Here is a 25,137-nt window from a genome sequence, read left to right on the forward strand (position 1 = left end):
ACTCAAGAATATTCTTGTTCACCTGTGCATCTGAAAATAAACAAGACCTCAGTAAGGGCTGCGGATCCAAGAGGGTTGACAAACCTGCCTCACCCCTACTTGCAGCAATGAGAGAAAAAAACTGGCCAAGTACACATATATGAAAAATAAATTGTAGAAGTCCTGGTTGCCTGGTGGGAGATTATAGCATGCCACTGGGGTGAGGAAAGAAGAGTCTGGATACAGAGCCACCCTCATCCCAGGCTGACATTCCAAAGACTAAGCTGTTTGGCAGGCAGTGGCGACCTCTCCCACAGAGGAGGTGGAAAGTAGAGACCTTTCTCATGGAGGATGTGGAAAGTAAGGTAGTAAGTGACTGCGTAGCTACTCAAGTTGTGTGGACTGTGGCTGGAAAGCCCATTTCTCTTTAGTAGCACCTTAATTTCTGAGGAGCAACTGCCATGATTGGGGGGAAGAAGAAAAAAGAGAAAGAAGTAGATAAGAGTATAAAGGGACACTAAAAGAACCCAGTTCTTGCTGTCTGCTTCAGGACTTCAACAGGAAGTCTGCCCACAAATCTCCAGGAGTACCCCACTGGAAGATCTCCCCAATGGGTCTACTGACACCCCCAAAGCTCCAAGTACTAAACCCTATACACTCTGGGGACAGTTCCTTATATATTGTATCTAGTGCACCCAGGAGAGGGATACTAGTAGCCAGGGAGCTTGTTCCAAAAACAGGCAAAGATCATCAAGCAAGGAAGAAGCCACAAAACTGAGCTATAGCATTACCTTCTGGAATACAAATGAAGGGATTCTAATAGTCAGCCTGATGAATATAAGAACCAAAAGAAACAAAAGTTTAGTTAAGAAGGTATCTGCTGCTTCAAATACAAAAGCAGAAGCACATAGCAACAAACAATATGTAAAAATCAAGAAAATATAGTATCACACAAAGAATATGGTAATTCTCTAACAAAGGCACTCAGTGGCAGAGAATATCACAAACTGATAAATAATTCAAAATACCGGTTATGAAAAAAATTCAAAAAGCTACAAGAAAATTCAGAAAAACAATGAAATCAGGAATAAACTAATAGATAATAGAAACCATTCATTATCAAAGAGGCTGAAATGATTTTTTTTAAAAAAGCCCAAAATATTCTGGAGCAGAAAAATTCAATGAACAAGACACAGAATGCAAAAGAGTGCATCTGTACCAAGACAGACCAGATGGAAGAGACATTAAGTGACTTGAAGAACAGGAATAAAGAATTCAGTTAAAAGAAGAAAGAAACTAAAATTGTTTAAAAGTGAAAACAGCCTATGAGAACTATCAGATTCAGTCAGAAAGGCAAATATTAGAGTAATTGGGATTTTAGAAGAAGAGAGGGAGGAGACACAGATTACTTAAAGAAATAATGAATGCTTCCCCAAGAAACATTATAATGAAACTATTTAAAAATCAATGATAAAGACAGAATCTTAAAGGCAGCCAGGGGAAGAAAAAAAAGTAACTTACAAAAAAAAAAAAAAACTAATTAGGCTTTCAGCAGATTTCTCAGTAGAAACCTTGTCATCCAGGAAAAAGTGGAATGACATATTCAAAATGTTGAAAGAGGTTGTTTTGTGATCTGGTTCCTGTACACAGAGGGCAGGGAGAGACTGAAGAAAGAGGCAGACCACTCTTGATTCATAGGTGACAGATTTAGTAAGCAAGGAAACTTATAAGTATTGTCTTAGGTGGTTGCAAGATGAGTAGATCTGAACATCTGCCTACCAGAATCTTTTAATATTACATAGAAGTTTTAACTGGGTTCATTTACATACACCATCCAGAGGGGCTCAAAACATAATGTTCTCTCAAGGCTATGTCCTTGAAAAATGGATTCCCCTGTGGGAACAGAGGGCAGAGCATAATTTCAAAGGACAGGGAAGGTAAAGAGCCTCCAATTGCCCAGGTCCAGCTCACAAGTTAAGCAACAGTCACACCTTCTCAATTATTCCCTCCAACAAAAGAAAAAATTGCTACCATGGGACTTGCCTTGCAAGAAATGTTGAAAGAAGATCTTTAGGCTGAAGCGAAAAGACACAAATCACTGACACCTAAATATATGAAAGTGCACAATACCCTGATAAAGTGAATAGAAAGTCAAAAAACTATAAGTCTATATTAGGATGGGGTGTTAATCAATCACCATTATATAAGTTAAAGAGTAATAAAAAAAAACTATAACTAGTCTAAATTGTTAATGAATGCATGGCTAAAATAGTTAAATTGTAACATCAATAATATAAAAGGGAGAAGTAAAAGGGTGGCATCTTTATAGGTATCTGAAGATATGTTGCTATCAGCTTAAAATGGACTGTTTTATCTCTAAGATGTTTTATGTAATCCACAAGGTAACCACAAAAAAAAAAAAAAAAAGCCTGAGAGTAGAGCCACAAAAGACAAAGAAACTGGAAATAGAACATACCACCACCAAAAATAACCAATTTACACAAGAAGGCAGAAGGAAAAAGAAACAGTGGGAATTCAAAATAATCAGAAAGTAATTATAAGATGGCATTATTAAGCCCTTACATATCAGTTGTCATTCTAATGTAAATGGATTGAATTCACCACTCAAAAGGCACAGAGTAGCAAAATGATTTATTTTTTAAAAAGGACCCAATTATATGCTATCTACAAGAGATTCATTTCAGCTTAAAAAATAAAAACACAGTCTCTAAGCAAAGGGATAGAAGATATTCTATGCAAATGCAGTCAAAAGAAAATAGTCATACTTAAGCAAAATAGACTTTACACCAAAAATGGTAACAAGAAACAAAGAAGGTCATTATATAATGATAAAGGCATCAATACATCAGGATATGCATGCACACAACATCGGAGCACCTAAATATGTTAAGCAAACACTAACAGATCTGAGGGGAAAATAGACAACAACAACAACAAGAAGGAGCCCCAAAACCACTTTCAGCAATGGATAGATCTTCCAACAGATGAACAAGGAAACTTTGGAATTGAACCATATTTTAGACCAAATGGACTTAAACATTTACAGAACAGAATATTCCATGCAACAGCAATTAAATACACATTTTTCTTTACAAACAAAATAGATGATATGACAGGACACAAAAAAGTCTTAGTAAATTTAATAATATTAAAATCATACCAATAACACAATGAACGTGATAGTATGAAACTAGGAAGGAACAAGAGGAAAGCTGGAAAATCTACAAATATGTGGAAACTGAACACACATCTGAAAATCAAATGGGTCAAATACATTTTTTTTTATTTAAATGTCTCAAAATTGGGGCTACTGGGTGGCTCAGTCAGCTAAGCAGCTGCTTTCCGCTCGGGTCATAATCCCAGGGTCAAGGGATCGAGCCCCACATTGGGCTCCCTGCCCAACCAGGAGTCTGCTTCTCCCTCCGTCTGCTGCTCCCCTTGCTTGTGCTCTATCTCTGTCAAATGAATAAATTTTTTTAAATCTTTTTTTAAATGTCTCAAAATAAATGAAAATGGAACCACAACATACTAAAACCCATGTAGTGATGCAAAAAGAGTTCTGAGAGAAAAATTTAAGCTGAAAATATATACATTATGAAATTTAAAAGATCTCAAATTAATACCCTAAGTTTGTCCCTCAAAGAACTAGGGGGAAAAGAACAATTAAGTCCAAAGTTAGAAGAAATAAGGAAAAATAAAGTTCTGAATGGAAATAGAGACAAGAAAAACAATATACAGAATTAATTGAAACTGTGGGCTGGTTTTTCAAAAAGATAAATTTAACAAACCTTTTGCTAAAGAGAGAAGACTCAAATACATAAAATTATGAATGAAAGAGGAGAAATTTCAACTTATGCTGCAGAAATATATAGGATGAATCTACTGTGAATAATCACATGCCAATAAATTAGACAATCTACATACATTACATAAATTCCTAGAAATCCACAATGTGTTGAGATTGCATCCGGAATAAAAAGTAACTCTGAACAGACCAATAATAAGTTAAGTGATTGAATTACTAATTGAAACTTCCCAACGCAGAACTCTAGGACAGTGTCACTGGTGAATTCTACCAAACATTTAAAGAAGAACTAACAGGGCATGTGGGTGGCTGAGTGGTTGAGCATCTGCCTTCGGCTCAGGGTGTGATCCTGGGGTCTTGGGATGGAGTCCTGCATTGGGTCCCCCACAGGGAGTCTGCTTCTCCCTCTGCCTCTGTGTGTCTTTCATGAATAAATAATGAAAGAGAAAAAGAAAGAAAAAGAAAGAAAAAAAAGAAAGAAAGAAAGAAAGAAAGAAAGAAAGAAAGAAAGAAAGAAAGAGAAAGAAAGAAAAGAAAAGAAAGAAAAGAAGAAAAGAAAAGAAAAGAAAAGAAAAGAAAAGAAAAGAAAGAAAAAAAGAAAAGAAAAGAAAGAAAAAAAGAAAAAGAAAAGAAAAGAAAAGAACTCTCCTCTCAAAATTAAAGATGGAATACTTCCAAACTCATTCTATCAGACCAGCACTTTCCTGATAACAAAGACAGATAAGGACACTATAAGAAAAGGAAACTATAGACCACTATCTAAGATGAGTATAGACAGAAAAATTCTCAAAATATTAGCAAACCCACACATTAAAAGGGTTACAGATCATGACCGCATAGAATTTATCCCTGGGATGCAAAGAGGATGTACATATAAAAATTAATAAATGTGATACATCACATCAGTGAAAAGATAAAAATCATATGATCATCTCAATAGATACAGAATAGTATGTTAGAAAATATAACATCATTTCATGATAAAAAGCATGAACAATTTGGGTATAGAATGAACATACCTCAACATAATAAAGGCCATATATAACAAGCTTACAGTATATTCAATGGCAAAAAATTAAAAGCTTTTCCTTTAAGATCAGGTACAAGACAAGAATTCCCACTCTCACCAATTTTATTCACTACAGTACTAGAAATCCCAGCTAGAGGAATAGGGACAAGGAAACAAAAGCCATTTAAATAAAAAAGAGAAATTGTCATTTTTCAGATGATAAGATTTTTACATAGAAAATCCCAAAATCTCAACCAAGACCTGGTGGATCTCATCAATGAATTTTATAAAGTTGCATTATATAAAATCAACATACAGAAATCAGTTGCATTTCTAAATATTTATGATAAAACATCTGAAAAAGAAATAAAGAAAACCATTTTGTTTGAAATAGCATCAAAAACAAATACTTAGGAATGAATTTAACCAAGGGAAGAAAAAGATCGGTATGACAAAAACTGTAAGAAATTTTTGAAAATAGGGGACCCCTGGGTGGCGCAGCGGTTTGGCGCCTGCCTTTGGCCCAGGGCGCGATCCTGGAGACCCGGGATCGAATCCCACATCAGGCTCCCGGTGCATGGAGCCTGCTTCTCCCTCTGCCTGTGTCTCTGCCTCTCTCTCTCTCTGTGTGACTATCATAAATAAAAAAAATTTAAAAAAAAAAAAAAAAAAGAAATTTTTGAAAATAATCAGACAACACAAACAAATGAAAGGACATCCCATGTTCACAGATCAAAAGAAGCAATACTGTTAAAAAGCTCATATTATCCAAAACTACTACGCAAGTGCCAATTCCAATGACATTCTTCACAGAAATAGAGGTAATATTTGTGTAAAGACCTCACTGAAATGAGGAAATAAGCCACTGGAATACCTGCATAGAATATTTCATTCATAGATAATGAAAAGGCCCAGAGGTTGGTGTTGTTTTGGTTGTTGTTTGGTTGTTTTTTTTATTTTGGTTTGGAGTTTGAGGGGTGTTTTGTTTCAGTATGTTTTTGAGATTACTTCATAACTTAAGGACCCAATAATACAGTCTAGAAAGGAATAATGTAGACTCCTTTTTATTTTAAAAGCGGAAATAAATCACTGCAGGTCTTTAACAAGTGGAATAATGTAAACCAACTTTATTTTTTTTTAATGATTTTATGAAGAGGGATTGTTCATTTGACTAGAGTAATATTGGGGAAGATATTGAGAAATAATCATTTCAAAGATACATTTTTGTGGGTTTTGTTGTTGTTTTTTTAAAAAATTTATTCATTTATTCACAAGACACAGAGAGAGAGAGAGAGAGAGAGGCAGAGACAGAGGCAGAGGGAGAAGCAGGCTCCATGCAGGGACCCCCATGTGGGACTCGATCCCAGGACTCCAGGATGATGCCCCAAGCTGAAGGCAAATGCTCAACCACTGAGCCATCCAGGTGCCCCTTCAAAGATATATTTTGAAATAGAATCAATTTGCTTTGCTGTTGGGTAAGCCACAGGATTGAAAAAACTATGACATTCCAAGTTTATAAAACTTCAAGTTTTATAATATACTAAACAATAGACTTGATTTACATACTTTATCTCAATCTTAAAATAGCCCATCAAATTTAATGACATTATGGCCATTTTACAAATTAGGAGAGATTTCAGAGAATTTTAGTTTCTGTGCATCACACAAAGCATAAATTGTTTCATTTTGTTTTGATTTTACTCCATATTCTTGATATTGTGAAGAGTAATAAAACCATTATTGTGTTTTAAAATGTTTTTTTTTTTTTTTGCTGTTGATACTGTTTTCAATCTCATTTTCAATGATGGGGAAACCCAAACACAGGTAAGATTATAAACAGAAATTTGGATTCAGGAAGCATAAGATATTAACAGAAAATGATCAGCACTTTGGTGTTTCTGAGGTGTAAAGGGCAGGTATATTGTAAAATCTAGCAAGACAGGTTGGAGCTTCTGGGAGAGGTTTGTCGACCATAATGAGTAGCATGGACTAGGCCTCTGAACCAGTTATTCTTTCTTTAAAAAAAAAAAAGATCTATTTATTTATGATAGACAGAGAGAGAGAGAGAGAGAGAGAGAGGCAGAGACACAGGCAGAGGGAGAAGCAGGCTCCATGCAGGGAGCCCGACGCGGGACTCGATCCCAGGACTCCAGGATCGTACCCTGGGCCAAAGGCAGGTGCCAAACCGCTGAGCCACCCAGGGATCCCCCCAGTTATTCTTTCAAAACCAAAATCTTTAGTGGTAGATTTTTAGGTCAAAAAACCTTGAAATTACTAACCTCTTGACAGAGTGGGAAATCACAAAAAACAAGCTAATTCTTCAAAAGTACATACTTTACACCCCCCAATACTTCAGAACAAACTGACCAAAATAAATCACAACTATTACAAATATTATCATTTCCTACCCAATTTAGACTTCTTTTTCTCTATCCTAGAATTGAAACAACTTACTGAAGAAAAATTAGCTCTAGTTCCTTTCTTTAGTATTTCAAAGGTCAATCATTAATTGGTGCGGATTAATACATAAATTATAGGTTTAAAGTCCTTAAAAGTCTACCAGTTTCATCTTTTTTATGTTTAATTAGAGAATCTGTTTTTACTTTCCAGGATCTGTCAAAATTTTGAGCGTGGTTTAACTACCATGGTAACTGGCAACCAAGTCTGCTAATACAAATCAAAAAGTTACAGCCAGTTGCCTGAAGAAAATATTTCTCTTTTTCTCTGTCTGTCTCCATCTCTATGACTCTAAATTGTTCTGACAAGTAGCACATAATTTCTTTGGAGTGGATACATTTTATATAAGGAAATCACAATAAAGAACATGAAAATAGTTGACAACAATGACCAGATTTTCACACATTCCATTCTATTTTGAGACTGTTGCTAAGTCTCAGCACAGCTGGTTTTCCAGAGTATAAGGAAATAATTTATCATTCTCATGGTATTAATATGTCATACCACTCTCTCTTTTGCTGTTCAAAAGAACTTAAGTCTTCCATGTCATGGGTTGGTGTAATAGCAAACCTCTATTTGGGCCTTTGTGTTATACTTTATGAAATATTTTAGCACTATTTGTTTTGGTTTGTTTGGCTATCTTTGATCTTTAGAAAAAGGGAGTACAAACTAAATGGTATTATCTATGATATTAAAGGCTTAGCTTCAGGGATACTTATTAACATGAAAAAGTCAAGTCTGTAAACAAGGGAGACAGTTAAAACAATTGTTCATTGTTCTGTTGTACACTAAAAATTTTCCCCAGCTGATCAACTACATCACAAGTATTTTAGAACAGTATTATTGACTTATGGCTTACTCCAGTTCTAATAGAGTCTGAGTTATTGGTCTATGCTAAAATATAAAGTCATTTCATATTTTAGGTGTTATTCTCATTCTTGCCATTTGGTACTTGTAAGCTTTGTAATAGGTTGTATTGTGTCTCTATCCTCCAATAACATCTCATTCCATGGAAGTTGTATTAGCTTTTGGGGACCTAATTGGTAATGAAATATGGAACAGTGTTTTGTCGTCGTCGTCATCGTCGTCGTCGTCGTTGTTGTTACAAAATGATTTCAAGGTGACCTCATGAAATGTTCTAAACCCTCTTTCCCGCTCTTTGGAAATGTCCCTAAGTGAAGGGGACTGGCAAAAACCTTCACAGCATATATACGTACGAAAGAAGGATGTGTGAAAAAAGCATGACCTCTCCTCCAGGAACCAAAAGTTTATGAGGCTTAATCAGTACATGAAAGATATTTTTATAATATGAAACCAAAGAAATAGCCTGGAATCAGAGCTTGCAAGATCTAACAGGGCCAAAAATATACCTCAGAGATATTGGGGTTTGGTCCCAGACCACAGCAATAAAGCAAATATCACAATAAAGTGAGTCAAATGAATTTTTTGGCCCCTCAGTAAATATAGAAGTTAAGTTGTACTGTAGCCTATTAAGTATGAAATAATAGCATTATGTCTAAAACACAATGTATATACCTCAATTTAAAAAAATACCTTATTGCTAAGAAACGCTCATCATCAGCTGAGTTTTCAGCAAGTTGTAATCTTTGCTGGTGGAGGATCTTGCCTTAAGGTTGATGGCTGCTAAATGATCAATGTAGTGATTGCTATTGGTTACGGTGACTGAGGTGACTTCTTAAAATAAGATAACAGTAAGCTAGCTACACTGATTAACTCTTTCTTTAACAAATGGTTTATCTGTAGTATGATGCTGTTTTCTACCCAGAGTAGAACTTCTTTGAAAATCAGTCAGTCCCCCAAACCGTGCCACTACTTTATCAATTAAGTTTATGAAATAATATAAGGCCTTTGTGGTCACCTCAATAATTTTCATAGCATCTTCACCAGTAGTTTCCCCCTCAAGATACCACTTTCTTTGCTCATCCTTAGAAGCAACTCTTCATCTCTTCAAGATTTGTCACGAAATTGCAGCAATTTAGTCACATCTTCAGTCTCCACTTCTAATTCTAGTTCTTTTTCTATTTCCACCACATATCCAGTTAGTTTTGTCACTGAAATCTTTAATGTCTCAAAGTCATCCATGAGGCTTGGGATCAATTTTTTCCAAACTCCTGTTAATCTTGATATTTTAACCTCTTCCCATGAATTAAGAATATTCTTAATGGCATCAAGAATAGTAAATCCTTTTCTGGAGGTTTTCAATTTACTTTGCCCAGATCCCTCAGAGGACACACTATCTAGTGGAATTATAGTTTTATCTCTTAAATTATAAGACTTGAAAGTCGAAATGACTCCTTGATATATGGGCTTCAGAATAGATGTTGTATAAATAAGCATGAAACAACGTTAATCTCATTGTACATCTCCATCAGAGCTCTTGAGTAACTAGGTGCATTGTCAATGAGTAGTAATATTTTGACAGAATTTTGTTTTTTCCTGAGCAGGAGGCCTCAACAGTGGCCTTAAAACATTCAGTAAACCATGCTTGTAAGGAGATATGCTATCACCCAGGCTTTGTTGTTCGCTTATAGGCCACAGAATAAATTTAGCATAATTTTTAAGGCCCCAGGATTTTTGGAAAGGTAAATTAGCACTGGCTTCAACTGAACGTCACTAGCCTCTGTAGTCCCAAATGAGTTAACCTTAAAGTTTTGAGAATCCCCTCAAGCTTTGAAACCAGGTTTTGACTTCTCTCTACATATAAAGATCCTAGATGGCATCACGTTCCATTATAAGGCTGTTTTGTCTACATTGAAAATCTGTTGTTTAGTGTAGCTACCTTTATGAATTATCTTAGCTAGATCTTTTGCATATCTTGCTACAGCTTCTACATCAGCATGCAGCTGCTTCACCTTACATTTGTTTGTTAAGGAGTTAGATTTTTTTTTGCTTAAACCTCATGAACCAACCTCTACTAGCTTTAAACTTTGCTTTAGGGCAGCCCCAGTGGCGCAGCGGTTTAGTGTCTCCTGCAGCCTGGGGTGTGATCCTGGAGACCCGGAACCGAGTCCCATGTGGGGCCTCCTGTATGGAGCCTGTTTCTCCCTCTGCCTGTGTCTTTGCGCCTCTCTCTCTCTCTGTGTCTCTATGAATAAATAAAATCTTTAAAAAAAAAAAAAAAACTTTGCTTTATACTTTGCTTCTGCATCTTCCGAGCCTTCACAAAGTTGACGAAAGTTAGGGCTTTGCCATGGATTAGACTTTGGTTTGAGGGAATGTTGTGGCTGGCTTGATCTTCTGTCCAGACCACTAAAACTTTTCCATATCAAGAATAAGACTGTTTCCCTTTCTTATCACTTTCAATAGCGTAGTACTTTCCATTTCCTTTAAGAACTTTTCCTTTGCATTCGGCAACTTGGGTATCTGCACAAAAGACTGGGGTTTCAGTATTATCTTGGCTTTCAACATGCCTTGCTCACTAAGTCTAATCATCTCTACCTTTTGATTTAGAGTGAGAGACATGTGACTCTTCCTTTCACCTGAATACTTAGGGCCGACTGTAGCATTATTAATTAGTCTCATTTTAATATTGCTGTGCCTTGGGGAATAGGAAGGCCTGAGGAGAATGAAAGAGATGTGGGAATGGCAGTTGGTGGAACTGTCAGAACACACCCCATTTATTAAGTTTATTGTTTTATACGGGTGAAGCTCATGGCACCCCAAAGCAGTTAAAATAGTAACATCTAAGATCACCAACACAGTTTATAAAAATAATAATGAAAAAGTTTGAGGGGTACCTGGGTGAGGCTCAGTGGTTGAGTGTCTGCCTTCGGCTCAGAGTGTGATCCCAGGATCCGGGATCAAGCCCCACATCAGGCTCCTCACAGGGAGCCAGCTTCTCCTTCTGCCTATGACTCTGCCTCTCTGTGTCTCTCATGAATAAAGAAATAAAATCTTAAAAAAAAGAGGGAGAGAGAGAGAAAGTTTGAAATTTTGTCTGTTTCCCTCTAAAGAAAAAGAAATGATGCTTTCAATGAACTAGCAAGAAGGCTAACAGGAAAAGAATTTTTGAAATATTGTGAGAAGTACCAAAATGTGACACAGAGACATGAAGGAGCAATACTATTAGAAAAATGGTGCTAACAGATTTGCTCAATGCAGGGCTGCCACATAACTTCAATTTATTAAAAAATACAATATTTGCAAAGCACAACAAAACACATAAAATTAGGTAGGCCTATATTAAAGATTTTAGTGTTATGCACAGAATATCAGGAAGCCACCAAAAGATCCATGATCTCATTTTAGTTTTGGAAATGTCATTTTGGTTTTAGAGGAATAGAACGAGAACAGATGTGAGACAATAATAGTCACAATGAATAACTGGCAAATAAAGCCGGAATTGCGACATTTTAAGGATCAATATAAAGTTATTCCATGCCCATCAAAATCTTCCTACAAAGTGAATTTTGAATCTACAGTCAAAACAATATCCTTTGACCTTAAGGATTTATCACACACTAATATACAAATATAGGAAGTATAGGAGTTGTTGCCTAATAAACATACAGTTTAGTTTTGCAAGATAATAAGAGTTCTGGAGATTATCTGCACAACAGTATGAGTGTACTTGACACTACTAAGCTGTATATTTAAAAAAAGTTAAGTTAGCAAATTTTATGTTGTTATATTTATTTTACTAAAACTATTTTTTTTAAATCAAAGAAGGGGAGATATATGTGAATCACTTGATTGTTTATAAAACGTTTCCATGCATTGCTTTTTATATTTGATCTTATAAAGAAGGCCATATTAGCATCATTGACAGATTAAAATACTGAAACTCAGAGCAGTTAAATAAATTGCCTGATGTTAAAGAAATTTTTAGTTGAAGAACTCCATTTTTTTCCAGGATCTTTGATATATAATCCTATATTATTTCTACTACCCCCAAAAGGTTTTGGAAATATTTTGGTTCGAAGAGAAGATAAGGAAAGGTTTTTACCATTGATTAAAAATTAGAAAGCATATGTTAGAATCAGGTAAAAACAAATAATTGTAAAAAGTATAGGAGTCTTGAAAACAAATTCATCGACCTCAGGTCATATTTTGACCTGTGCTCCTCCTACCTGATATGATATCATCCTATTAAAAAAAAAGATACCTACTACTGACCCCAAATACCCACAGCAATTTTGAGAAAGAAGAATGGAGTTGGATTGACTCTGATTTCAAACTATATTACCCAGTTATAATAATAAAAACAGTATGGTACTGACATAAAAACAGATGCATCGACCAATGAAACAATATAGAACCCAGAAATACACCCATGCATATAGAATTGGTAATTTTTGACAAACCTATACATTGGGAAAGGGCAGTTTCTTCAATGAATACTGTTGGGAAACCTGGACAGTCACATGCAAAAGAATGAAACTGGACCACTTTCTTAAACCATACACAAAAATTAACTCAAAATAGATTAAAGACTTGAGCATAAGACCTTAAACCATAAAACACATAGAAGAAAACATAGGCAGTAAACTCCTTGCCATAGGTCATAGCAATGAATTTTTGGATTTAGTACCAAAAGTAAAGGCAATTAAAGTAAATATAAGTAACTGGAACTACATAGAACTAAAATGCTTCTCTGAACAGCAAAGGTCTCCATCAATGGATGGATGAAAAAGCAACATACTGAATGGGAGAAAATAGTGGTAAATAACGTGTTTGATAAGGGGTTAAAATCCAAAACATATGCAATTAATAACAAACAACCCAATTTAAAAAATGGACAGAGGATCTGAATAAACATTTTGCAAAGAAGACATACCAATGGCCAACAGGTGCATGAAAAGATGCTCAACATCACTAATCATCGGGAAATGCAAATCAAAACCACAATGAGACAAAGAAATATCAAATAGACAAGAAATAACAAGTGTTGGTGAGGATGTAGAGAAAACTGACTTCTCAAGCACTGTGAGTGGGATTATAAATTGGTGCAGCCACTATGGAAAACAATATGGCAGTTCCTCAAAAAACTAAAAATAGAATTGCCATAGCATTCACCAAATCCACTACTGGGTATTTACCCAAAGAAAGCGAAAACACTAACTCAAAAAAATATATGCACCACCATGTTCAATGCAGTATCATTTATAATAGCCAAGGTATGAGAATAACTTAAGTATCCATTGATGGATGAATGGATGTAGAAAATGTGTTTTACACAGATACACACACAGTGAAATTACTATTCAGTCATAAGAAAGAATGAAGTCTTGCTATTTGCAAAATACGGATGGGGTTGAGGATATTATCTTAAGTGAAATAAGTCAGACAAACAAGGCCCAGTGCTGTATATCATTTGTATGTGGAATTTAAAAACAATAACAACACAAAGCTCATAGACACAGAAAACAGACTGGTTATTGCCAGAAGTGAGGTCCTAATGGGTGAAGTGGGTCAAAAGATACAAAATTCCAGTTATAAAATAGATAAGTCCTGGGGATATAATATAGAGCATGGTGACTATAGTTAATAATACTATATTGTATATTTGAAAATTGCTAAGAGAGTAAATCTTAAAACTTCTCATCACAAGAAAAAAATTGCATCTATATATTATGGTAGATATTAGATGTATTATAGTGATCATTTTGCAATATATACAAATATCAAGTCAATATAGTATATACCCGGAACTGGTATACGTCAATTATACTTCTTAAGAAAAAAAGATACCTATTACTAAAGAAAGATGCCATCACTTCCTTGAATATCATAAGGAAAGTTATGACAGGAAGGAAAGTTATGATAAGGAAAGTTATCATAAGGAAAACTAGTGAAAGGATATCAGTCTCAGGAAAAGAAGAAAAAAGCATATAGGAATAAATGAACACCATTCAAATGAAAACAAGTAGAGGCTAATATTTCAAAGTTTGCTGCCCAAGGAAGTCAGCCACTATCACTTACCTTCAACAGAGATTTGACTCAGGGAGGAGAGTAAAAAAGCTTTATAGTGAACAAAAGAAAAAAGAAAAGAGAAAGGCTCAAGCTGTGTTGTGAATGGAAGTTGTTGGCATGTACCTGACAAGGGCTACCTAGAAGTGGGGGCATTTTATGTTGCTATGTGGTTGGTTTGGGGAGCATACTTGGCGTCCCTTGGATGATCCTGAGACACAAAAAATGGGGGAGCGACAAAGCCTTGCCTAGTCTGCTGTTTCAGAGGTTGCAATTTGGTATCTTGGGCTAGTTACTACAGAGATTATAGGTCCAAATTCAATTGTCGCATATGGCCTGATTTATATTCATTCTCACAATCATATGGAAAATATTTAGAGATTTCAGATGAGAAATAAATGTGAGAAAGTGAGTATACTGGAAGTTTTTCGTAGTGGCAAAAGTTTCATTAGGAGTCAAAGCTTGGGATCCCTGGGTGGCGCAGCGATTTGGCGCCTGCCTTTGGCCCAGGGCGCGATCCTGGAGACCCGGGATCGAATCCCACGTCGGGCTCCCGGTGCATGGAGCCTGCTTCTCCCTCTGCCTGTGTCTCTGCCTCTCTCTCTCTCTCTCTCTGTGTGTGTGTGACTATAGTAGATAAATAAAAATTAAAAAAAAAAAAAGGAGTCAAAGCTTAAGGAGACCTCAAAAGGGAGATGTGATGCCTGTAACACCTAGAATCTTCATAATAATAATAATTAAATGATGCTTAAATGTAATCAATGTACAAAGTCTTGGTCCAACAAGAAAAGGGAAAAAATAAAATCAGCAAGAAAATATATGGCTTTTATAATTTTATAAGTTCTCCATATTTTATTAGAAATAAGAGTTCCAGCTTCTCTCTCAGACACCTGTCAAGTTCTCAGTTTCTGACTACTAGAAATTTCCATTATTCATTGAAGGAATAAATCTTCAAGCAAACGCAATTTACAAAAAAATGTTATGCGAAAACTTAGGTTGAAATACATTCATTGTATTTCCAATGGAGTTATTTTTATGAAATATGCAGTCATTCAGTTGTCTTAAACCTATTCAGCTGCATTTTTCTTTACTGTTCAATGAGTCAATCCACATAATAAAAGTAGGTAAAGTAACTTTTAGAATTGTTATTAGAATATCATGTTAAAATCATTCCAGCCTAAGAATTAGTCAGATGAAATGATATTTATCTTCTTCGTTCTTCCTTCCCTGTTTTTCCTGTTCCTTCTCTCCAGTTACCTCTTTATTTCACTCTCACTTATTTCTCTTTTCCTTCTTTTATTCCATCATAAAAACATATGTTCTTTTTGATTACATGGATCATTCTTTTTATGTTCTGTACTTTCTGATTCTTTGACATCTTGGGGCCTTGCTGACACAGGAGAGATTGACATTCTTGAGGCTAGACAATTTCTAGAGAAAGTGATGGACTTGGCTGCATTGTTTCACATGCAAATCAACCAATGAGGACTATATCCTAAATCATCTCTTTTGTCTAGCTCTCACAGGACTCCTATATTGGAGGTCACTACCTCCCTGTCCTAATCACTTCTGGAACAGGTAACAGACACCTAGAGACAGCCCTTAAACCCCCAAGCCTGCTGAAATTATCCAAACTTGTCAAATTCAAATGTATTTACCTGTCTTGCATTGCTTTTCCTGCAGAAATCACAAAAAAAGGCTATTGTTAAATCTTCTTTCTGCTTCTTCAGCCTGCTGCCCGATGCTGGTATTTTCCGCGTGTGGCCCTGCATAGCGTGGAGCATCTCTCCTTTTGGTAACTGTAACAAACTGTCTATTCAATGGCAATTGTCTCCTGATGTTGGCTCTACAATACCTGATTAATAAAATCTACATTTTAAAATGATATCTGATGTAAAAGGTGGCAGTAGATTGCTGAGTGAGTGGGAAAAAGTTCACTATTTTTTATAGAATTTCTTTCAGTTCAAACAACTGATTGGTTTTCTGATGAATTCTCAAGCTGTGCATGTATATAGTCCTTAATGAGCACTAATGCCCTGACCTTGTTTGAAGAAAGCATTTTAAAGTAAATTTATGGTAGATGGAAAATTACACTTAAAGCATCTGGAGCACTTTTAATTTTCTTATCCTCAGAAAATAATAGAGAATTACCAGACTTGTCCCTACTACTAGTTATGCATTTCTTCAGAAGAAATTGAATAGTCTCATTCTTCATAATAGCCAACCTAGAGAAACACTCAAATAATTAAATCCCTCAAAATGAAAGATTAAAGACAAAGACATTTCTCAAGAGACACACACAAGAAAAGCATTCTATTAGAATAGACTACATGTTAATAGAGACCATAAAGTTGGCTGGTGTCTAAAACCAGTGTTCTCTAAATAATTTTGACGACCTATCTCCTCAATACAAAATCTTTTTTAATTATTATTTTATTAAATTATTTATTTGAGAGAGAGAGAGAGGTGGGGGAGAAACAGAGGGGGAAGGAGAGAGAGAGTCTCAAGCAGACTCTGCACTGAGCAGGAGCCTCATGCATGAGATTATGACCTCAGCCAAAACCAAGAGTTGGGCACTTAACCCACTGAGACACCCAGGCACCCCTCCTCCACACAAAATCTTAAACACATCCTTAAACTTATTTCAAAGTGTATGTACACTTCTGTCAACTGACAAAGAGTAGTGAAGGCCATTTTTTTTTTATTTCTAGACTAAAACAAGGAAATAGAATTTATCATTTTCTTTTTTATACCTCAATGCATCATGCATGACAGTCCCTTCAATGGGCATACTTTTTTTTTTTTAGAGTATTTTAGTGTAGGCAATTCATAGCTTGCTATCTAGTTCAGATTATTGAAATAACCTGCTTACCTTTGTCCCTCGTTCACTGGCCTCCCCCACCCTCCACTGTCTTTCTTTGCACAGCAGCCACAGTGATATTTTTGAAATATTAGTCAGTTTTTGTCCTTCTTTATAGATTCCTCCCAAATCTTCCAACTGTCAGAGTTTGAGTTTCCCAGATACAGAGTGTGGGATGAGTTTTGGTATGCAAGTGATTTTATAAGAAAATATTCCCAGGGGAACTATGAGAAAGTGTTCCCAGGAGAAACTGGGAGAACAAAACAGAGAAAAGAAGAGATCCAGGCAAGGATGTGATCACAGGCTAAATCCCAGAGAGGGTCGTTTCAACTTAATCTCAAAGAAAAACTCTGGAGAGAATATTAAGTCTCAGGATTTCCTCAGCTTGAAGCTGCACCCATGAATTACCTAATTATTGGTTAGGGGGTAACAGACATAAAATTTCAGATATTTCTCTGCAGTAGGGGCAAGTCAGGCTCCAGCCACTAAAAGCATTCCTCCAAAAAAGAGTGACAGGCACTTGGAAGAAAGACTCTTGGAAGAAAGACTTACTGAAGCTGAAATATGTCCCAAAATGGTCAGACAGATCCCAGGGAATTTGAGCACCAATATAAACCATTACATATTCTCATTTAGAAGAGAATCCAAACTACTTACCATGGCTTTGTGAGATTTAGCCCTATTTCTGCAATCTCATCTTGTATGGCTGTCCACCCCGTGCACCTCACCATACAAAAACTTAACCTATAGCCAATTTTGATCTATAAGGCTCTATTTCCACTGCCTGAATTCTCTGATCCCCTTGTCTTAGACTATGATTCTAATTTGAGTTAAAACAGTTTCTTCTCAGAGTCCCTCCTTTATCACTTGCTTCAAAGAAATTTCCACACCCTACAGACTCTTGGTCATATGAATTTATTTTCTTTACATCACTTATTGCAATCTGAAACTATCTTATTTATTGTTTTATTGTCTTTATCTCTCCTCATTGCAATATCTGTCTCGTTCATCCTTTTATCCCTACCACACAGAGCAGTATGTGACATTTGATAGACAATCAATTGTTGTTGTTGTTGTTGTTGTTTTAATAAATAAAGGGCTACTACGTATGACTTATTTATACCTTATGGTATATACCCGCACCTCCTTGGATTCCTATCTTCTGTTAATAGGGCTGTTCCTAGAAAATGGAGGGCATCTGATCAAGAATAAATGAAGGAAAGAACTTAAGAAAAAGTTTCCCAGCATAAAATGAAGCAGCTATATAAGCTATTAGAATTCACTGCCATGTTGTTCAAACTGCCTGTATGTGAATCTCAATTAATGAAATCTTTGGCTGATCTCATTGAGGTCCCTTCCCTTGAACTTCATAGCTTAGACAAATAGAAGAAGCTATTTCTGTTTATACAACCTGTATTCTAGAAGACAGCAATATACCTGAACACAACAGGAAAAGAATACAGCCTAAGATTTCTGATTTATAAAATGGCAATTTATGTGGTTGTCAAAATTTAACTCCTAATATGTCACATGTATTGAGAGAAATATGCCTAATTTAGTTTTCCTATGACCAATGATGGCTATTCCCTGAGTTTCCATTCATATGTCCAAGGAAATATTTTTGCTTGGATGCTTTGGGTTTATTTTTTTTTAAGATTTTATTTATTTATTTATTCATGAGAGACACAGAGAGAGAGACAGAGACAGAGACACAGGCAGAGGAAGAAGCAGGCTCCATGCAGGGAGTCTGATGTGGGACTCAATCCCGGGACTCCAGGATCATGCCCTGGGCCGAAGGCAGATGCTAAACCGCTGAGCCACCCAGGGATCCCTGATGCTTTGGGTTTAAAACTTAATCCAATTCAATAATTTAGAGTCTATTTAAGAATTTAAATAATTTAAACTAAAATACATGATTTAGAGAGTCCATTTAGATAATGATCAGTCTTCTTACTAGAAAAATTACTTAGTTACTCAAATATCTCAACTACTTACCTCTTTCCCCAGATTTTCCCTGGGGTTGGAAACAAATGTCAGGAAGAAGGACATGCCTTATATACACATCTGGCCCTAGGAGAGACTTATGGCCCTTTGTTGTCATATCCTCTGGCCTCATGTCAGGACTGTGTCCCCTATCTTGTGCTGTGGCTACTTCCCAATAGACAAAGAATGTGGCTGGCATGATGCAGAGTCTTGTTTTTCTTTCCCTTTCATTTGGCCTAAGTCCTAAGATATTCTTTGATTAGAGGTAAAAGATAGAAAAGTATAAATAAACAATTTTATAGAATAGCTATAGATCAATATTTATATATGAAAGTGGATAATATTAATAAAATCATAAATATAACTAAACATATTTAATAATATAATTAAATGTAAATATAAATGTAAAATAAAATCATAAATTTAATGATTCTGCATGTTTCTCAATCTAATGTGCATGATGAGTCAAAATTATTTCATTTTTATTACTCCATATAATTTTTTCCCTTACATTTGCTACACTCAGAATTCTAATATTTTACAACTGAAAAGAGTTTTGGAAATCAATAAATTAATCTCTTTATTTTACAAATGGAAAAGCTAAAATACATAGGAGGCTATCGGGCTTTTTTCCCCAAGTCTCAGAAATCTGGGATTTTAAATGTGGAATCTAAGTCCCAATTCCCAATATAATTTATTTTCCTCAGTTCTACAATGTTTAGCATTAGAGTCTATGCATTTTTAAGTTAATCTTAAAATACAAGGAATATTATTTAAATTCTCTGATTTCTTTTTGATATTTGATAGCTTTAACAACACCTTCCTTGGTTTTATGCTACTACACATTACTGCATCTCCTTCAGGTCATTTGTTGTTGTTTTTAATGCTTCCTTTCCTTTTTTTCACTCTGATACTTAACTAAAAGAACACCTAGTTTTCACCAAAGCCATTATCCATTTTATAATATCTCTTTTTTTCTCAGGACTCTCTCTATGAGTCATTGATTCTATCTTCTCAGTGGTTACCACTAAGCAGATGATTCACAAATCATCTTTTAAAATTTAAAAAAAATCTCTCAACTTCCTCTTGTCATTTCCCACCCACACAAACTGAATTCCTTTCCAAGTAATCACATTCCTGTCAGTAGAGAGCAATTTTTCCACTATTTTAGTATCTGGTATACCCCCGTCACTAGCTTAACAGTGCATTCAGGATTAAAATTAATATCTCAACAGATATTTTGTGCCTGAGTTCTTACAGCTATTTTTCCCTCTGGTTCAAAGGAAATAGGCATTTCTGGTTGGAACATGTATGTGTGGAAGGCAGGAGCATGCTAACCATTCTGAAAAGAACAGAAAAATTCCATTTTTGTTACCTGTACCTAAGCCTCCTCTGTATATATGCATACTTTACATTATAAAATCCCATCCTCCTTTGACATAGATATATGATCACATGAAGTCCAAAACTCAGAATTATGCAAGACTAGCTTCTTAGAAAAAATAACAGGTAACTTCTATTTGGACTCTGCAGAAACTGTTCTGAGGCTTGTAATTGAAAAATGATTTTATATAGCCATTGAACTATATGTTTCTAGAGAGTGTGTTTTTTTAAAATGTTGGAGAATACTTAGTAATATTATGAGAAAAACATGGAATAACATCTATAAGAAAATCAGATTTAAAAAAATACCAAAACTTTAATAGTGTTTCTTTTTGCAAGGATATGGAAGGACTAAGGTGGTCACAATTTTGTGTTCTGGTTCTCAAAACTTCTATTAATTCTCAATTAAAAGAACTTATTACTTTTATCATCAGAAAAAATTAAGATACAAATGAAAATATATCATTAAAATAGATTTTATTTGTTTGGGACTTTATAAAGAAAATTGCATTAATCACACATTCTTCATTCATTTATTTATTTATTTATTTATTTATTTATTTATTTATTTATTCATGAGAGACAGAGAGAGAGAGGCAGAGACACAGGCAGAGGAAGAAGCAGGTTCCATGCAAGGAGCCCGACATGGGACTCGATCCTGGGTCTCCAGGATCATGCCCTGGGCCGAAGGTGGCACCAAACCGCTAAGCCACCTGGGCTGTCCTGTTCACTAATCTCTATTGGGAGTTCAAGAATTGTCTTTTGATTTATTTATTTGTGCCATTTTATTCTAGCATATTATAAATCTTCTAGAACATGTGCTCTTATTTTATGTATGATTGTTTCACGTGTGTTTATTAATTTGTATGCATAGTATTAAGCTATAAAAATAAGTCAATTTTTACATGTTTCATTCAGTAATATGCTCTGAATATTTAGCATGTTGCTTTGTATAAACCCTATTCAATCAGCTGCATATAGTTTCCTAATCCCTACATTCTACCAACACTTTTTTAGAGTTAACTCTGTTTCAGACCTTTATTTTTCATAAAGCTGAACTGTATCATTCTAGTTGTTTTATTTTTTTTTTTAAGATTTTATTTATTTATTCATGAGAGACACAGAGAGAGGCAGAGACATAGGCAGAGGGAGAAGCAGGCTCAATGTGAGACTCAATCCTGGGACCCCAGGATCACGCCCTGGGCCAAAAGCAGTCGCTCAACTGCTGAGCCACCCGGGTGTCCCTCTAATTGTTTTATTGGATTAGCTATCCTTTCTAGTATTCAATATTGCTGAAAATTTTCCATAATTATTTAGTAATTTGAAATAAAATGAAAGCACATGTATGCTAATATATTTGTAAATGTTAGAATATTCTACATATACTTGAATTTTGCTAGCCTTCTTCCTTATCACTACAATTGAGAGAACTCTCAACTGTAAGACTGAAGAAAAATCCAATTAGCTAACAGTCATATATTATGATTCCTTTTGTCATTAATCTCTGACAAAGCAATCCTTCTGGATAATTTTCAGAATAACTTTGAGACATTTAATAATATGGTGCACTGCCCTCCCCTACCCATGTGTTCCTCATCTCATTCATTCAAAGGAAGTCCCACTCACCTAGTATTAGGTTTGTTTCTTTCCACACACAGTGATCTTCCATTGGAGAAACTTCCATAGTGCCTTGCTACCTGTTTACTCATTTTTTCTCCAAAGATTTGACCTATCTGATTACAGATAGGACTTATGAGAATTAAATGGACACATAACATCTGATTTCTCTGTATCTGGGATCTGCCTGACAGCAGAAGTCCTGCTCTCTGTCTTTCACCTCAAGTTGACCATTAAATTTCATTAAATATACTAGTTCTAACCATGGTTTTAGCTTTCCAGATGTAGCTTTATTCACAAATGAATGCCATATTTTTCTTAACAAACAAAAAGGAAGAGAACCTATGAGAATATCTTGTCTACTTGTATTTAAGTAGATAACTCAATGAAATGATTGGACAGCAAAGGCTGAGGAGGTCCTTATAAAACCTGTGCTTGGAACTTTTGAGTTTAGGAATCATACTTGCTCAGAGGATCAAGGAGAAACTGAGGCAATTGGGTAAACATGGTGTAATTACCTCAGGTAAGGAACAGGAAAATAATTAAAACAGAAGAAACACTAATTATTCTGTGAAAATAGAAAAATTTTCTCCAGGGAAAAGTTGAATCTTAGAAAGATACTAAACAGATATAAATTGGAAAATGATCTGCAAGACCAAGAAGATGAGGTAAATCTGAATGTAACTGCTCTTAAAGAGAGTTAACAGGAAAGATAAACGTCCTCACTCGTCATTACCAACCAGGTAGCAGCACTTTGACAAAAGTACAAAATGTCACGATCACAGAAAGTCCAGAATGACTTAGCGGATAAGATTTAGGGTCCAGGGAAACACTGAAATTTGCCCTCTTTACGTGCAGTTGAAGTAGCTAAGATAGGAGTAACTAAAACCCTGCACCGAAGGATTGCTTTAGGCATATAAAGTAGTTGCAGAAAACTTGAGATTTTAAAAACTGGAAAGAGTACTATAATATACTACATGAATGACTGAGTCGGTTCTAAAGTGATTCCTTTACTAGTGGCTTAAATATAGGATTCCTTGCGCCCTGGGCACACATCTGAAAAGTATATCGAATTAGGATTCCAATAAAAGGTAGAGAAAACTTTAAGCAGCTCCATGACTATCCCATAAGGCAAAATTGTGCAAATTAAAATAAGTTGCTCCATGCTTCAGGAAAACACAGTTCTGTAATGGCACACAGCTCTTTGATGGAAGATGCAGACTAAATTGAATACCTGCTTTTGCAGCTTACCATGTAAAAACCAAACATAATAGTTCTGAAATTAACCATACAGAAAGGAAGTTGGAAAGAACTATAATAAATGGAGTTCAAGCTTGAAGTAGATGTTAGATTGGAAAAATGCTTAAAGGTAGGATTATACAACTCAGGGTGAGGCAGAGGGACAAGACTTTTGAGAAGTGGATATATTTGGCAGGTCTATATTTCTCACAAAGACCACTATGAAAAATATCTGGAAAACTATGTTAAAACAGCATACAGTACAGAAAGCATATAAATCATAAAACAAAAGTAGGTACAGGATTCCAGCAAACAGTATCCCTGCATGTGCTAAGTAAAGAATTGACCTAAGTAGCAGGTTAAAATGTTAAGAGCAATCATTTGATCTTTCCTAAAGGTATTACGGAAGTGGTTCTCAATACCGTCTACACATACTCCGGTAACTAGGGTACTTTAAAATAATAATTAAGGCTCCAGTGCTATAAACTCAAAATGGATGATAGATCTAAATGTGAGACAAAATTCCATCAAAATCCTAGAGGAGAACACAGGCAACACCCTTTTTGAACTCAGCCACAGTAACTTCTTGGAAGATACATCCATGAAGGCAAAAGAAACAAAAGCAAAAATGAACTATTGGGACTTCATCAAGATAAGAAGCTTTTGCACAGCAAAGGATACAGTCAACAAAACTCAAAGACAACCTACAGAATGGGAGAAGATATTTGCAAATGACGTATCAGATAAAGGGCTAGTTTCCAAGATCTATAAAGAACTTATTAAACTCAACACCAAAGAAACAAACAATCCAATCATGAAATGGGCAAAAGACATGAAGAGAAATCTCACAGAGGAAGACATAGACATGGCCAACATGCACATGAGAAAATGCTCTGCATCACTTGCCATCAGGGAAATACAAATCAAAACCACAATGAGATACCGCCTTACACCAGTGAGAATGGGGAAAATTAACAAGGCAGGAAACCACAAATGTTGGAGAGGATGAGGAGAAAGGGGAACCCTCTTACACTGTTGGTGGGAACGTGAACTGGTGCAGCCACTCTGGAAAACTGTGTGGAGGTTCCTCAAAGAGTTAAAAATAGACCTGCCCTACGACCCAGCAATTGCACTGTTGGGGATTTACCCCAAAGATTCAGATGTAGTGAAACGCCGGGACACCTGCACCCCGATGTTTCTAGCAGCAATGGCCACAATAGCCAAACTGTGGAAGGAGCCTCAGTGTCCATCGAAAGATGAATGGATGAAGAAGATGTGGTCTATGTATACAATGGAATATTACTCAGCTATTAGAAATGACAAATACCCACTATTTGCTTCAACGTGGATGGAACTGGAGGGTATTATGCTGAGTGAAATAAGTCAATCGGAGAAGGACAAACATTATATGGTCTCATTCATTTGGGGAATATAAATAATAGTGAAAGGGAATAGAAGGGAAGGGAAGGGAGAAGAAATGGGTAGGAAATATCAGAAAGGGAGACAGAACATAAAGACTCCTAACTCTGGGAAACGAACTAGGGGTGGTGGAAGGGGAGGAGGGCGGGGCTGGGGGTGACTGGGTGACGGGCACTGAGGGGGGGCACTTGACGGGATGAGCACTGGGTGTTAAGAATAACATGTATGTTGGCAAATTGAACACCAATAAAAAATAAATTTATTATTTAAAAAAAAGGCTCCAGTGCTAGCTCAGATCTGCTGATTTTAAAATTGGTTGGAGTGAGGTTTTGTTCATTTGTTTGTTTGTTTCAAGAGAACTCCCCTACTGTTTTCCAAGTACAGAGTCCAGAGGCACTGCACTAGGGGCAGATTCTACTCCTGCATAATGGTATA

General features: G+C 35.7%; 1 long non-coding RNA gene across 1 annotated transcript in view; it reads left to right on the plus strand.

Moving 5' to 3' along the window:
• The window catches only part of LOC144283702 (uncharacterized), a 238,583-nt gene that overhangs the window by 209,381 nt on the left and 4,065 nt on the right, over positions 1–25,137 (plus strand). The window lies entirely within an intron of this gene.

This window comes from Canis aureus, chromosome 14, assembly GCF_053574225.1.
Source record: "Canis aureus isolate CA01 chromosome 14, VMU_Caureus_v.1.0, whole genome shotgun sequence".
Taxonomy (NCBI): domain Eukaryota; kingdom Metazoa; phylum Chordata; class Mammalia; order Carnivora; family Canidae; genus Canis; species Canis aureus.